A 14,452-nucleotide genomic window follows, 5' to 3' on the forward strand; every position below is an offset into this window, starting at 1 on the left:
GAACAAGTCTTCCAATTGAGCATATTTATTCAAAAGAAATGCCTTTTCAGTATGTATAATGGACAATAAGTAGATACAATGTTCATCATAATTCTCAGGAAAGAATGTTAAGTAACACACTGTGAAGGCAGGACAGCAGAATTCTGAGAGAGGATAATTAAAGAGGCTGTTCATGTGCTTGCTTCTACACTAATCAACCACAGGCACAGGCAATGTCCTTGAACCACCGAAGGGTTCACGCTTCCTAGATTCCTTCTGGCTTATGTTGCAAGCTGGCTACCTGTGTGTATAGCTGCAGGCCCCCTCATGTACCAGGAATAATTCTTCTAGGGCGGAAACATCCCACCCTAATCAGTTGAACTGGATTCATCCGGAATTGGGGAGGACGATCAAGTACTATATGCAGCAAATTAGTAAACGTATAAGTTTATGGTTCTTCTTCGAAGGCATTCATAGACTGAGGACCCTTAGAAACCCTGAAACACTGGTCTAAGCTTTGAGGAGGGGCAAATATCCTTTCCTGCTGCTACTCCTTCCACTCTCATCTGGCTTCTAAAGTCTCCAGGTCTGTCTCTACGACAAATATCTCAGAGAACCTTCTACCTTAAATGGACCATCCAGGCTCCACAAACATAGTGATTCTACTTGCTGTTTCACCCCAGATGGATGGCCAGGAAGAAAAAGGAGTCACTACTTAAGAATCCACCTTCCCATGCATCCAAAAGGGTAGGGATAGAAAAATAAAGGCAACAGTGAATATTCCTTTGTCAGTGAAATGCCCAAATTCAGATGCTTACTCAACTCAGTGAGAATCTATCATTTTTTTAAAACATGAAAATGATGTTCGGGAAAACGCCATTGCTTCAGACTGAATGCAGGTGTGTAAGTAGTCAATATCACTGAACCTAAATTAACCACGAGATTCAAAATACATTTTAAATATGTTTTTGATAGTCTGTTGTGACTCAACCTATTCATTTATACTAAAATGAGGTATTGCTGCGCTGAGCAACTACCACATAAAAGAATTTTTCTTGAAATGCTAATTACCTATTACTAAAGTTATTTGTCAATTATACTAATAGAAGAGCCCTTGGTAAAGAATGAAGCATAAAAAGGGAAAAATTCAAATAGACTAGTAATAGTGATGTTAATTCCATTGCTATCATGTTTTAATCGTGTTAAGGAATTCCAGCTGTAAGTTTTACACTAAATAAGATAGTGAGAAAAAATTGAAACTAGAATAGGCTAGAAATATGATGATATTTCCTTTTCATCTTTCCAGCTAAAATTTAGTTTAGCTTTCCAGGATACAAGGGTCAAAAAATATTTGATGCTTGATTCTGCTGACTGACTTAAATCTCCTAATCCTTCCTATGGCCAGAAGACCACTTCCTGGGAAACTTTTTTTTAAAGGAAAATGATCGGCTCAATGTTAATTGTAATTCATTCATCGTATGTTCTTTTGTTAGAAAAGTCCCAGCAAAATGTGGATCACAGCCACAAACCAGTCTTGTACCTTCTAATCAAGTTTCCTGTTTTTTGATCTCCTTAGGGATGAGCTACAAGAGGATGATGCTAAAACTCCAGAGAAGTCATGCTAGGTCACTGACAAAATGCTTTTTTTGAAATCATTAAAATCACATTGAACAAAGTACCAAAGGTAACTCAATGCAGAAATGCTGGTCTTTTAAAAAGATGATATATTAAAAAAAGAGAGGAGTTCCTGTCGTGGTGCAGTGGAAACGAATCCAACTAGGAACCATGAGGTTGCAGGTTCAATCCCTGGCCTCGCTCAGTGGGTTAAGGATCCGGCATGGCCTTGAGCTGTGGTGTAGGGGGTGGCAGACGCAGCTCGGATCTGGTGTTGCTGTGGCTCTGGCATCGGCCAGCAGCTGTAGCTCCAATTCGACCCCTAGCCTGGGAACCTCCATATGCCACGGGCGTGGCCCTAAAAAAGACAAAAAGACTAAAAAAAAAAGAGAGAGAGAGAGATTAGGAGTTCCTTGGCAGCTCAGTGGGTTAAGGATCTGGCATTGTCAGTGCTGTGGCTTGGATCTCTGCCGTGGTACAGGTTCAGTCCCTGGATCAGGAACTTCTGTATGCCACTGGTGTGGCCAACAAATAAATAAATAAATAAATAAATAAATAAATAAATAAAGCCTATCTCACAAAGATTTATTAAAACTAAATCACAGACCTAAATATGAAATGTATTTAGTTAAACTACTGCTAGTAGAAAACAGAGGAGTTTTTAAGATACAATGCCAAAATCACAACCATGAAAGAAAATTGGATAGTTGGGCTTTATTAAAATGAAAAAAAAAAAAACAACAACTCCTGCTCTAAGAGAATAAAAAATTAAGCCATGGACTAAAAGAAAATATTTATAAAACACCTATTTGGTAAAGGACTTGTATCCAAAATAAAGGCATATTAAAAATAAAATTAAAAAAAATCAATCCAGTTAAGAAAAGGAAAATGACCTGAATAGACACTTTATCAAAGAAAACGTATAGATTGCAAATAGGCATATGAAAAGATGCTCAAGATCATAGGTCATTATGAAATTGCAAAGGGATCAACAATAATATGCATTTATGAGGGTGGCTAATTGTTTAAAAAAACTGAAGATAACAATTTCTGGTAAGGAGGTAGAACAGCAGAAACTCTCATCCATTGCTGGTGGGAATCCAAAATAGCACAACCACTTTGGAAAACAATTTCACAGATTCTCACAAAGCTTACCATAGTTCACCATGCAATTGAGCAATTTTGTGCCTAGGTATTTACTAAACTGATTTTAAAACTTATATTGATACAAATACCTGCATATAAATATGTACAGCATCTTTGTTTATAATTGCAAATACAGAAGCAACCAAGACATCCTCTAGGAGGTTAATGGATGAATGAAACTGTGGTGCATCTATATAATGGCATATTTCCAATAATAAAAATAAATGATCTGTCAGTTAAGGTCATACTGTTAACTGAAAGAAGACATTTTATTATTCTAATTATATGACATTTCAGAAAAGCCAAAAATATAGAGACAGGAAAAGATGAGTGATTGACAGAGGTTCAGAGAGGGTGGATATGTTGAGTAGGTAAAGCACAGGAACTACTACCATTGTGGAAAATTAGATAAAGTGTACATAAGGTCTCTCTGTATTATTTCTCCCTGCTGCTGGCAAATCTATAATTACTTCAAAATGAAAAGTTTAATTAAAAAACAAAACAGGTGAAACTAAGTTAATAATACATTTCATTTAACCCAATATATCTAAAATACCATCATTTCAACATGTAGTCAATATAAAATAGTAGTAAGACATTCTGCATTTTTGGGGTATAAGCCTTCAAAGCCTAGCGCATATTTTATATGCATAGCATATCTCTAGTCAGATGAACATTTTCCTCAGGAATGCTTGATTTGTATTTATATTTCATAAAATTTAATGTTGAAAAATCAGGTTCATATGTTCAAGTTACTCCAAACATACTTAAAAATTTCCAATAATTGAAATAGTTAGCAAAAAAGCATTTCTCTTTAATATCTCTTATCCATGTGGCCCAAACTGACTCATCTCTTTTAGAAAAATTGATTCGACTTTGAAGCCAAAACACATCAATTTCAAATTACATTTGTCAAAGGGAATTAATTCACTAATTCTTATTTCAATGCAGTATTGCTAATATGGAATTCAAAGGAAATAGGTCATAAGCTGAAAGTACTCTAAACATATCAATATATACAAAACATTCTTCACATTTGTCTTGTAGTTTTTGCAATGTAAGAATATATATATTAACATACATATATATTAATACAACTTTTATATATATTATACAAAACATTCTTCACATTTTCTTGTAGTTTTTGCAATGTACAGAACACTTTGTATTAATTATTAATACTTTCTTATTGATTCGGGATAGAAAAAAGTATAATGTCATTAGTATTGATATATATTATGAAAAGTTTCCATATATATGTTGTACCTCTCTAGCTGTGACACAAGCTTTTCCTTTCTTGGAGCTTCAGTTCCATCTCACTGAGATGCACTGTAGTATTGCTGAGAAAACTTAAATCATAGCATCAATTTTAGCTTGATTATTGAGTATTTGGCACATTTCCCCCCCTTTTCGAAGAAAATCTTGAATTAAAGTTAATGGTACAGTAAATCTTTGTAAAACTCTTTCACGACTCCACCAATGACCATGCGCAAAAACCATAGATCATTAAATTTGCTGTCTTTCATTACTTTTAACAGTTCCCTAAACCGGCGATGATTCATAACATTTCAGAAATATACTAAACAACTTCACCGCTCTACTCTTGATATAGAGTCTGCTTCAAAATAGTGAGCAGAAATAGTTTAAATATGTATCATACAGGGAATGAAGTTATAAGAGAAACATCATCCAATAAATCCAGATGTTTTACCTGACATAGCCAGAATACTGCTTTTTTGTGATTAAAAAAAAAAAAACTTTCTGATTCATGTTGCTGTACACAGGACACTAACACAATATTGTACAACTACACTCCAATAACATTTAGTTAAAAAACCTGTTTTTCTTATCTAGCTGAAACTCTTTTTTGACAGAAGTCAAAGATCTAGAATCATCCCATGAGTTTGATTTTGTAGGCTGCAAATTGATATTTCTTCAAAAAATTGGAAGTAATTGGACACAAAATATATACAAAGTGTTAACTGGGCAGTGTCCCTTCTATTACATGGAGTGGTGACCTCTGAGTTGAGACTGGCCCCAGTAGGCCATGGTCATGGTGCACTGTACTCGATACTGACTGTAAATTTAATCCAAGAGTTCTCTACTGATGATAGCTGTCTAAAAATGCGGAGTTCCCGTCATGGCACAGTGGAAACGAATCCGACTAGGAACCATGCAGTTGCGAGTTCAATCCCTGGCCTTGCTCAGTGGGTTAAGGATCCGGCATGGCCGTGAGCTGTGGTGTAGGTCGCAGATGCGGCTCAGATCAGGCATTGCTGTGGCTGTGGTGTAGGTCATCGGCAGCTACAGCTCTGATTCGACCCCTATCCTGAGAACCTCCATATGCCGCGGGTGTGGCCCTAACAAAAAAAGACAAAAAATAAATAAATAAAAATAAAAATGGAGTGCATTGATTGCATGGATAGATTGTGAGGTTTTCCATATTTGAAGTATTCTTTTTTGGCTGTACCTACGGCACATGGAAGTTCTTGGGCCTGGGATTAAAACCCACACCTCAGCAGTGACCCGAGCCACTGCAGTGACAGTGCCAGATCCTTAACCTGCTGCACCACCAGGGAACTCCTGAAATGTTCAATTGAAGTCAGTTTTTACTTGGTAGGGATCCTACTTGTTCTTTTTAATTGTAGATATAAAACCAGTAATGTAACAAAAATAGATCTCTTCACCCCTGTCTACTCTCTCTGAATATGAGCTAGAGATACTAGATTTAAATAATCAGGCATACTTTTGGTTGGCAGAGAGTAGTTAATTCTAGCTATCAACAATAATGGTAGGCTCTAGATAGAATATTATTGTTATTTTGAAAATAACTTGACTCTAATTCTTTACCTATATTCATAACAACTGGAAATCATTTGAATGCATATTCGCTCAGGTTGCAAGTCTTCTGGAAAATACTTGAGGAGAAAAAGAAAATGTTTCATATCACGTCCTACCAACTCATAGTACCTAAGTTTGATGGACCAAATGAAGGCCACAAGGCAGTGAACACAATTTGTCTCCAAAGACAGGTCCATCAATCAAATTATTTTGCTTCCTCTCCCATCCTTGAGCATATTGGGACTGGGCTATTGGTCTTTAACAACATCTGCTTTGTTGCAAAACCAGGGAAAATGTCAGATCCTACCTGTATGTGTTCTTGCCTATGCAGTAACCTCTCACTCTTAGTTATTCTACCAAATTTATCTGCGAGAGACAAGTATGTATACATACAAGATGCAGTATACTGCCTGGAAACCAAAAGACATAAAAGAAAATATCAATAAACAATGAGGTCTCACTGTATAGCACAGGGAACTATATCCAATCCCCCAGGATAGACCCTGATGGAAGGTAATAAATGAAAAGGAAAGAAAAGGAATGTATGTATATATGTATGACTGGGTCACTTGGCTGTGGAGCAGAAATTGACACAACACTGTAATATATTTTTAATAAAATATATACAATTAATACAATTTTTAAAAAATAATAAATACATTTTTAAAAGAATATATTATCAGTAAACTTTGCTTTTTTTAAAAAAGAAAATATTATCAGTAAACTTGGCCATGGGCAGCTCACAGAACAGGAAATACCTGTCATGAGCACTGACATGGATTATTTGTTTCCATGTTACCAATATTTTATCACCTGAAAAGTCAATACCCTCCAGGCATATCCACAACCTGGTAAATAACAAACAGGAACGGGGATTCTCGGCATTACCTCTAATAGCATGAATTAGTAATTTTTAAAAATTTTAAAAAAATATTTACTCATTGAATTTAATTACATTTAGAGTTGCAAAACAATTATCACAACCAGGAGTTCCCATCGTGGTGCAGCGAAAACGAATCCTACTAGGAACCATGAGGTTGCAGGTTCAATCCCTGGCCTCACTCAGTGGGGTTAAGGATCTGGTATTGCCATGAGCTATGATGTAGGCTGCAGATGGGGCTCGGATCTGGTGTTGCTGAGGCTGTGGCATAGGCCAAGAACTACAGCTCTGATTAGACCCCTAGCTTGGGAACCTCCATATGCCACAGGTGCAGCCCTCAAAAGACAAAAAAGACAACAACAACAACAACAGCAACAACAAAATCATCACAACCAAATTTTATTGCATTTCCATCCCAAACCCTCATCCCCCTACCCCCCAACCTGTCTCCTCTGGAAACCATAAGTTTTTTCAAAGTCTATGAGTCAGTATCTGTTCTGCAAAGAAACTCATTGTGTCCTTTTTTTAGATTCCACATGTAAGTAATAGCATTTGATGTTGGTGTCTCATTGTCTGACTGACTTCACTTAGCATGATAGTTTCTAGGTCCATCCATGTTGCTGCAGATGCTGGTATTTCTTTCCTTTTAATGGCTGAGTAATATTCCACTGTGTATACGTAACACATCTTCCTGATCCACTCCTCTGTCAATGGACATTTAGGTTGTTTCCATGTCTTAGCTGTTGCAAATAGTGCTGCAATGAACATCGGAGTACATGTGTCTTTTCGAGTCATGGTTTTCTCTGGATAGATGCCCAGGAGTGGGATTGCTGGATCTAATGGTAATTCTATTTTTAGTTTTCTGAGGAATCTCCATCCTGTTTTCCACAGTGGTTGCATCAATGTACATTCCCACGAACAGTGTACTAGGGTTCCTTTTTCTCCACACCCTCTCCAGCACTTATTGTTTGTAGACTTTTTGATGAGGGCCATTCTGGCTGGTGTAAGGTGGTACCTCATTGTGGTTTTGATTTGCATGTCTCTAATAATGAGTGATGTTGAACATCTTCTCATGTGTCTCTTGGCCATCTGTATGTCTTCTTTGGAGAATTTTCTGTTTAGATCTTCTGCCCATTTTTTGATGGGGCTGTTCATTTTTTTGGTATTGAGTCACAGAAGGTGTTTATAAATTTTGGAGATCAATTCCTTGTCAGTCACTTCATTTGCAAAGATTTTCTCCCATTCTGTGGGTTGTCTTTTCATTTTGTTTTGGGTTTCCTTTGCTGTGTAGAAATTTGCAGAGGACATGATACTATACCTAAAGAATCCTAAAGAATTGACCAGAAAACTGTTAGAGATCATTAATGAATTTGGCAAAGTCACAGGATACAAAATACATACACAGAAATCAACTCCATTTCTATATACTAACAACGAAATTTCAGAAAGAGAGATTAGGGAAGCAATCCTGTTTACCATTGCATCAAAAAGAATAAAATACTTAGGAATAAACCTACCTTAAGAGACAAAAGACCTATACTCTGAAAACTACAAGATGCTGATGAAAGAAATCAAAGATGACACAAACAGATAGAAAGACATACCTGAGTCAATATTATCAAAATGACTATACTACCCAAAGCAAACTATAGATTCAATGCAATCCCTATCAAATTACCAAGGACATTTTTCACAGAACGCAAACAAAATAGTTTAAAGTTTGTTTGGAAGCACAAAAGACCCAGAATAGCCAAAGACATCCTGAAAAAGAAAAATGGAGCTGGAGGAATCAGGCTCCCGGACTTAAGACTATACTACAAAGCAACAGTCGTCAAAACCGCATGGTACTGGCACAAGACAGAAATATAGATCAGTGGAACAGGACAGAAAGCCCAGAATTAAACCCACGTACTTACAGCCAACTCATCTATGACAAAGGAGGCAAGAATATACAATGGAGAAAAGAGAGCCTGTAACATAAGTGGTGCTGGGAAAACTGGACAGCCACATGTAAAAGAATGAAATTAGAACACTCCCTAACACCATATACAAAAATAAACTCAAAATGGATTAAAGACCTAGATATAAGACCAGGCATTATAAATCTCCTAGAGGAAAACACAGGCCAAACACTCTCTGACATAAACAACAGCAACATCGTCTCAGATCCACCTCTTAGAGTCATGACAATAAAAGCAAAAATAAACAAATGGGAATTAATTAAAGTTAAAAGTTTCTACATTAGTATTGTTTTGTGTATAGGTTCATACTTTTAGTGGCTCACCAAATATTTGATAGGCATGCCTTCAAGTGAGACAAAGGAATTAAAGGCCACATATGGCCTTGGTGTCTTTAGGGAATAAAGATAGAGACTCTGGTAAATTCTATGTGTGTTCCTTAAGTTCACTAAAGATAAAACAAGTATTGTCCACAAGTTCTTACATCATGAGCAATTTAGGAGAGTCAATATCCAAACCTGCACCCATTCTCCTGGTCTAATTATTGCTATGTATCTATAGTTCATTCTTTCACTTTTTGAGTTTGTATGTTTGCTGAGCATTGAATCTCATAGGCATATAGAGAATCCTAATCTCTCTCCACTCACCTAAATATTTCCCTTGGTTTCAGTTTCACCTCCCTGGAGATGCTTCCTTGATGGCCTAGGCTGTAAAGCTCAGAAAGTCTACAGCACTTGGTGTGCATGCCACTTGGGTAGTATTTATCATCTGGTGGCACCCAAGTCACCTATCCTTTGGCAGACCCAGGCCCTAGCACAGGAGCATATGGCAAATTCTGTGTGTCTTAAGTTCATCAAAGATAAAACAAGTACTGTTTACAAGTTCTTACATCATGTTCCAAAAGGACACACTCCTTTTATTAGCTACAATAATTAAGGGGTAGAATATCAGAGTGAAAGAGAAAACTCTCATATTTAATTTTTGTAAATATATGAAATGCTGCTTTATTCACAGCCTACAGCAGGCCTAAATAGTGATGTACCATGATCTATACTGCCAAAAAAAATGCATAAAAATTTTAACAAACAAAACCCCGGCACAACATGATACTGCTATTACAGTTTAGAAACTGTTAGTAGCTTATTTTTATGATTAGCCCGAGCTGACCATTGATTTTGCCTTGATTTTATTCACTTGGCGAGGACAGAGACTACAGCTTAGAAGCTTCTCTAACCTCCTACAACCCCGTGTTTAATCTACAAATTCATACACAGCAAGTCACAGGAAATGCCTGCTACATCAGCGGGGTTTAATGTGGGGGCCATGTCCTTAACTACACAGATGGTTTCCAAATGGTCCACAGGCATTGCTACATCTAAGGACATTAGTTCTCAGAACTTCTACCGCCTAACGTACCCTTTCTAAAACTGACCTGCCTGAACACATCTCCGGCCTAGGCTCATGCTGGATCTGCTTTCACATGTCCTCTTCAAAACTGTCCTCCCACTTCACAAAAGAAAGGCATCCAACTCATAAATCTGGAATCTTACTGTAGTGCCTTAGGTTATACTGATAGCCTCCCAGGGCCCAAGCAAAAGGGAAATTTGCAATACAGTGTAACTTCCTTTAAACAAAGAAGGGAATTAAAAATGTCTTTTGAAAATTTTAATTATAGTTGATTTACAATGTTCTGTCAATTTCTGCTGTACAGCAAAGTAACCCAGTTTTATTTATTTATATATATATATATATGTATTCTTTAAAAAATACATATATTCTTAAATATATATAAGTTCTTTTTCTCACATTAAGTTCTGAATCCACATATACTGCAGAATGGGGAGGTAATGAACTCTCTTCTTCCACATTCCAAATATTTTCGAAGAACTGATTATCAATAGAGTTTTGCAAGAGCAAGACAAAGACAGTAACCAAAATATCCATCAGTAGATGAATGGACTAAGAAGAAGTGGTACATTTATACTTGAATATTACTCAGCCATAAAAAAGAATGGAATAATGCCATTTGCAGCAACACGGATGACCTATAGATTATCATACTGAGTGAAGTAAGTCAGAGAAAGACAAATATCATATGAATCATTTATACATGGATGCTAATAAAAATGATACAAAGGAACTTATTTAAAAAACAGAAACAAACTCAGATTTCAAAACTAATCTTATGGTTACTATCAGGGAAACCATTGGGCGGAAGGAAGAATGGGAGGGTGGGAAGAACCTATATCTACTACTGTATAAAATAGATAATTAATAGTTTGTAATAACCTATATTGGAAAAAAGAATGGATATAGTTATATGTATGACTGATTCACTTTGCTGTACACCTGAAACTAATACAACATTGTAAATCAACTACATGCCAATAAAATTCAATTAAAAAAGAAAAAGAATACGGTGATAAACTCAAGGTAATGCTTTGTGCCTTATCCATCTTAGATTTAGAATTCAAAAGTCAAATGCAGTAATGGAGAGTATATTAACACACTTTTTTTTAGTTGGAAAAAAAAATGAAGTCAGACTTTTTCTTATAGAGTCTTACTGATCCGACAATTAAGACTGCCTTTGATAATTAGCTTATTTGACAAGTTGGTTGCCAAATTTTTAATAAGCTAAATTTGCAGCCCTAAAATTTTGAAAAGAAATATATTCAAAGCTCATAATAAGATGAATCATTTTATACTAAACATCTTCTATTTTCAAAAGTGAGTTGAACTTAACAATATTTTAATTCCTCAAATATTTCCAAGCATAAAAAGATGCCTAAAACTAGGGGAGTAATACATATACCAGGGATCCATTTAAAATTTTTCAGAATAGTTATGAGCACATGTATTTCATAAGAGCAGGGGTCTTTATTTTCTTTGGTTCACTGCTTTGTTTTAGGCTACAACAATGCCTGACACATAGTAGATACTCGATAAATATTTGCTGATAAATGAATAAGTTTTTCTGTGTTCCCCTGGTATTTGTTCTCAGCATGCTGAAGAAGCAGCAGCACATCGAATTTGGGAACTTTTTTTAAAACTCTTTCACAGTTTTCCACTTGCAAAGTTGACAATGTTGAACCTTTCACATAATTTAGTACTGGTTAGTTTTGTCATTTTCTCCTGATTTCACACATAATTTTTTCATTTGTTTTTTTTTGAGTTCAAAGGAAAGAAAGTTTACTGATATGTCTCTATTAAATTAGGGTTTCTTAGAAATCTAAGCTTTGGAAAGACCTTTATAGCTCCCATACTTATTAGAAAAATTAAGACAAAGGGAAATTCAATGACTTGAACACACTGCTATTTATAGTCAGAGTACATGGCTCTTGACTGTGGTCATAATGTGCTCTATAGTGAACCAACTGGACTAACAACAACAGCATCAAAAAGAGATTTTTTTAAAAAACTAGGAATAAAGATAACAAAGTTGGTAAAAGAATTGTACACTGAAAACTGTAACACACTGATGAAAGAAATTAAAGACAACACAAATATATGGAAAGATATACTGTGTCTATGGACTGGGAGAATTAGTATTATTAAAATGACCATACTACCCAAGGCAATCTACAGATTCAATGCAACCCCTATCAAAATTGCAATGGCATTTTTTTTTCACAGAAATAGAACAAACAATCCTAAAATTTGGAGCTACAAAAAACCTCAAAGAGCCAAAACAATCATGAGAAAGAACAAAGCTGGAGTCATCATTCTTCCTGATTTCAAACTATACTATGAAGATACAGTAATCAAAACAGTATGGTACTGGCAAAAAAAAAAAAAAGAGAGAGAGAGAAATATAGATCAATGGAACAGGATAGCAAGCCTAGAATTAAATGCAAGCCCCTATGGTCAACTACAGTATGACAAAGGAGCCATGAATATACAGTGGGTAAAGATAGTTTCTTCAATAAATAGCAGTGGGGAAAAAAAAGCAACTAGATCCTTTTCATACATCATACACAAAAAACAAATTAAAATGAATGAAAGACTTGAACATAAGACTTGAGACCATAAAGGTCCTAGAAGAAAACAGAGGATAAGCTCCTTAACATTTGACCTGGTGATATTTGGATTTGACACCAAAAGCAAAAGCAACAAAAGTAAAAATAAATAAATGGGACTACATCGAATTAAAAGGAAAACATCAACAAACATGAAAAGGCAACCTACAGAATGGGAGAAAATATTTGCACATCATGCATCTAATAAGGGGTTAATATCTTTAAAATACTTTTTAAAAACTCATAGCACTCAATAGCAAAACAATCTGATTGAAAAAATGGGCAGAAGAACTGAATAGATGGTTTCTCATAAAAACTATACAAACGAGCAACAGGTACAAAAAAAGTCCTCAACATCGCTAACTATCAGGGAAATGCAAAACAAAACAACAATGAGATATTACCTCACACCTGATAAAACAGCTAACATCGAAAAGACAAGAAATACCAAGTTTAACGAGTGTTGGTTAGGTTATGGAGAAAAGGGAGGCAATGTAAACTGGTACAGTCACTGAAAACAAGTATGGAAGTTTCTAAAAGTTTTAAAATAGAACTTCTTTATAAACCAGCGATAACACTTCTGGGTATACATCCAAAAGAATTACAAACAGGATCTCAAAGAGATATCTCACTCCCATGTTCATTACAAAATTACTCACAATAGCCAAGATATGGAAACCCAAGTGTCCTCGGACAAAGGAATGGAGGAAGATGGTATGTGTGTGTGTGTGTGTAAAACAGAATATTGTTCAACCATGAGGAAAAAAATCTTGCTATTTGTGACAGTATGGATGGAACTTGAATGCATTATGCTAAGTGAAATAAGCCAGATAGGGAAAGACAAATACCAAGTGGTATTAATTATACATGGAAAAAAAAAATCAAACTCCTAGCAACAAAGAGTAGAAAAGCAGTTGCCCAGGGCCAGATCAGGGGATGGGAGAAATACAGAGGTGTGTAGAAGGGTACAAACTTTCAGCTCAAAGATGAATAAGTTATGAGGATCTAATGTAAAATATGGTGACTATACTGTTATACAAAACTATATTGTGTAACTGAGATTTGCTAAGAGAGTAGAACTTAAAGGTTCGCACCAAAAAGAAAAAAAGCATAAATAGGTGAGGTGATGGATGTGTTAATTATTTGATGGTGAAATCTGGCCTAACAGAAACAAAATCAAACTCACTATTCTGATTTCGGTTTGCCTCACATGGGTTATTCAAAAGCCAAAAAGAATTATATCACATTTAAAATTTTTGGTTTAAAAACCAAAAGCAAATCTTAAATCATCTTTTCTGATACCTGGGGTGAGATCCATAGAATTTCCTAAGTAACAACAGTGGTATGCTTTGTCCTTTTTTTTTTCTTTTCTTTTTTTCCTTTGTTCATTTTGAAACTAAAGGCTTGTGCCCAGATATGAATTCATTGCTGCTTTTTGTGTGTGTGTGTGAAATGTTTTGATTGATTGTTTCTAGAACGAAAGCTGCAATAGATATGCTCTATCTAGTTCAAGCCCATGTCTATGTCATGATCTTTTCCCTAGTCCCAAGCATAGGTTCTGACACCTAGAAGTATCTCAAAATTATTTATGTATGTATGTATACTCTCAACAGTCCGAACCAGAACTGTAAAGCTATTAAAATTACGCAATATGAAGAATAGTTGAAACGTAGTCATTATTATCCTGAAAAATAGAAAATTTATACTTGATTGACAGCTACCATCTTATGATGTGAAAGGTATTTGTATACTTCAGCAGCATCCAAACAAATGTTTGAAACAGCATTCAAAAAAATGGAGGCTAATGTGAGAAAATGATATATATATATATATATGACTGGGTCACTTTGCTGTACAGTAGAAACTGACAGAACACTAAATCAACTATAATGGAAAAAATTAAAATTGTTTAAAAATTAAAATTGTTTAAAAATTTAAAAATTCTAAGAACTGTAAACCAAACAGAAGACATTCCTAAGAACTCAGGCATATAACTAGCAATATTCAATTCTCAGTAA

Source organism: Phacochoerus africanus, chromosome X, assembly GCF_016906955.1.
Source record: "Phacochoerus africanus isolate WHEZ1 chromosome X, ROS_Pafr_v1, whole genome shotgun sequence".
Taxonomy (NCBI): domain Eukaryota; kingdom Metazoa; phylum Chordata; class Mammalia; order Artiodactyla; family Suidae; genus Phacochoerus; species Phacochoerus africanus.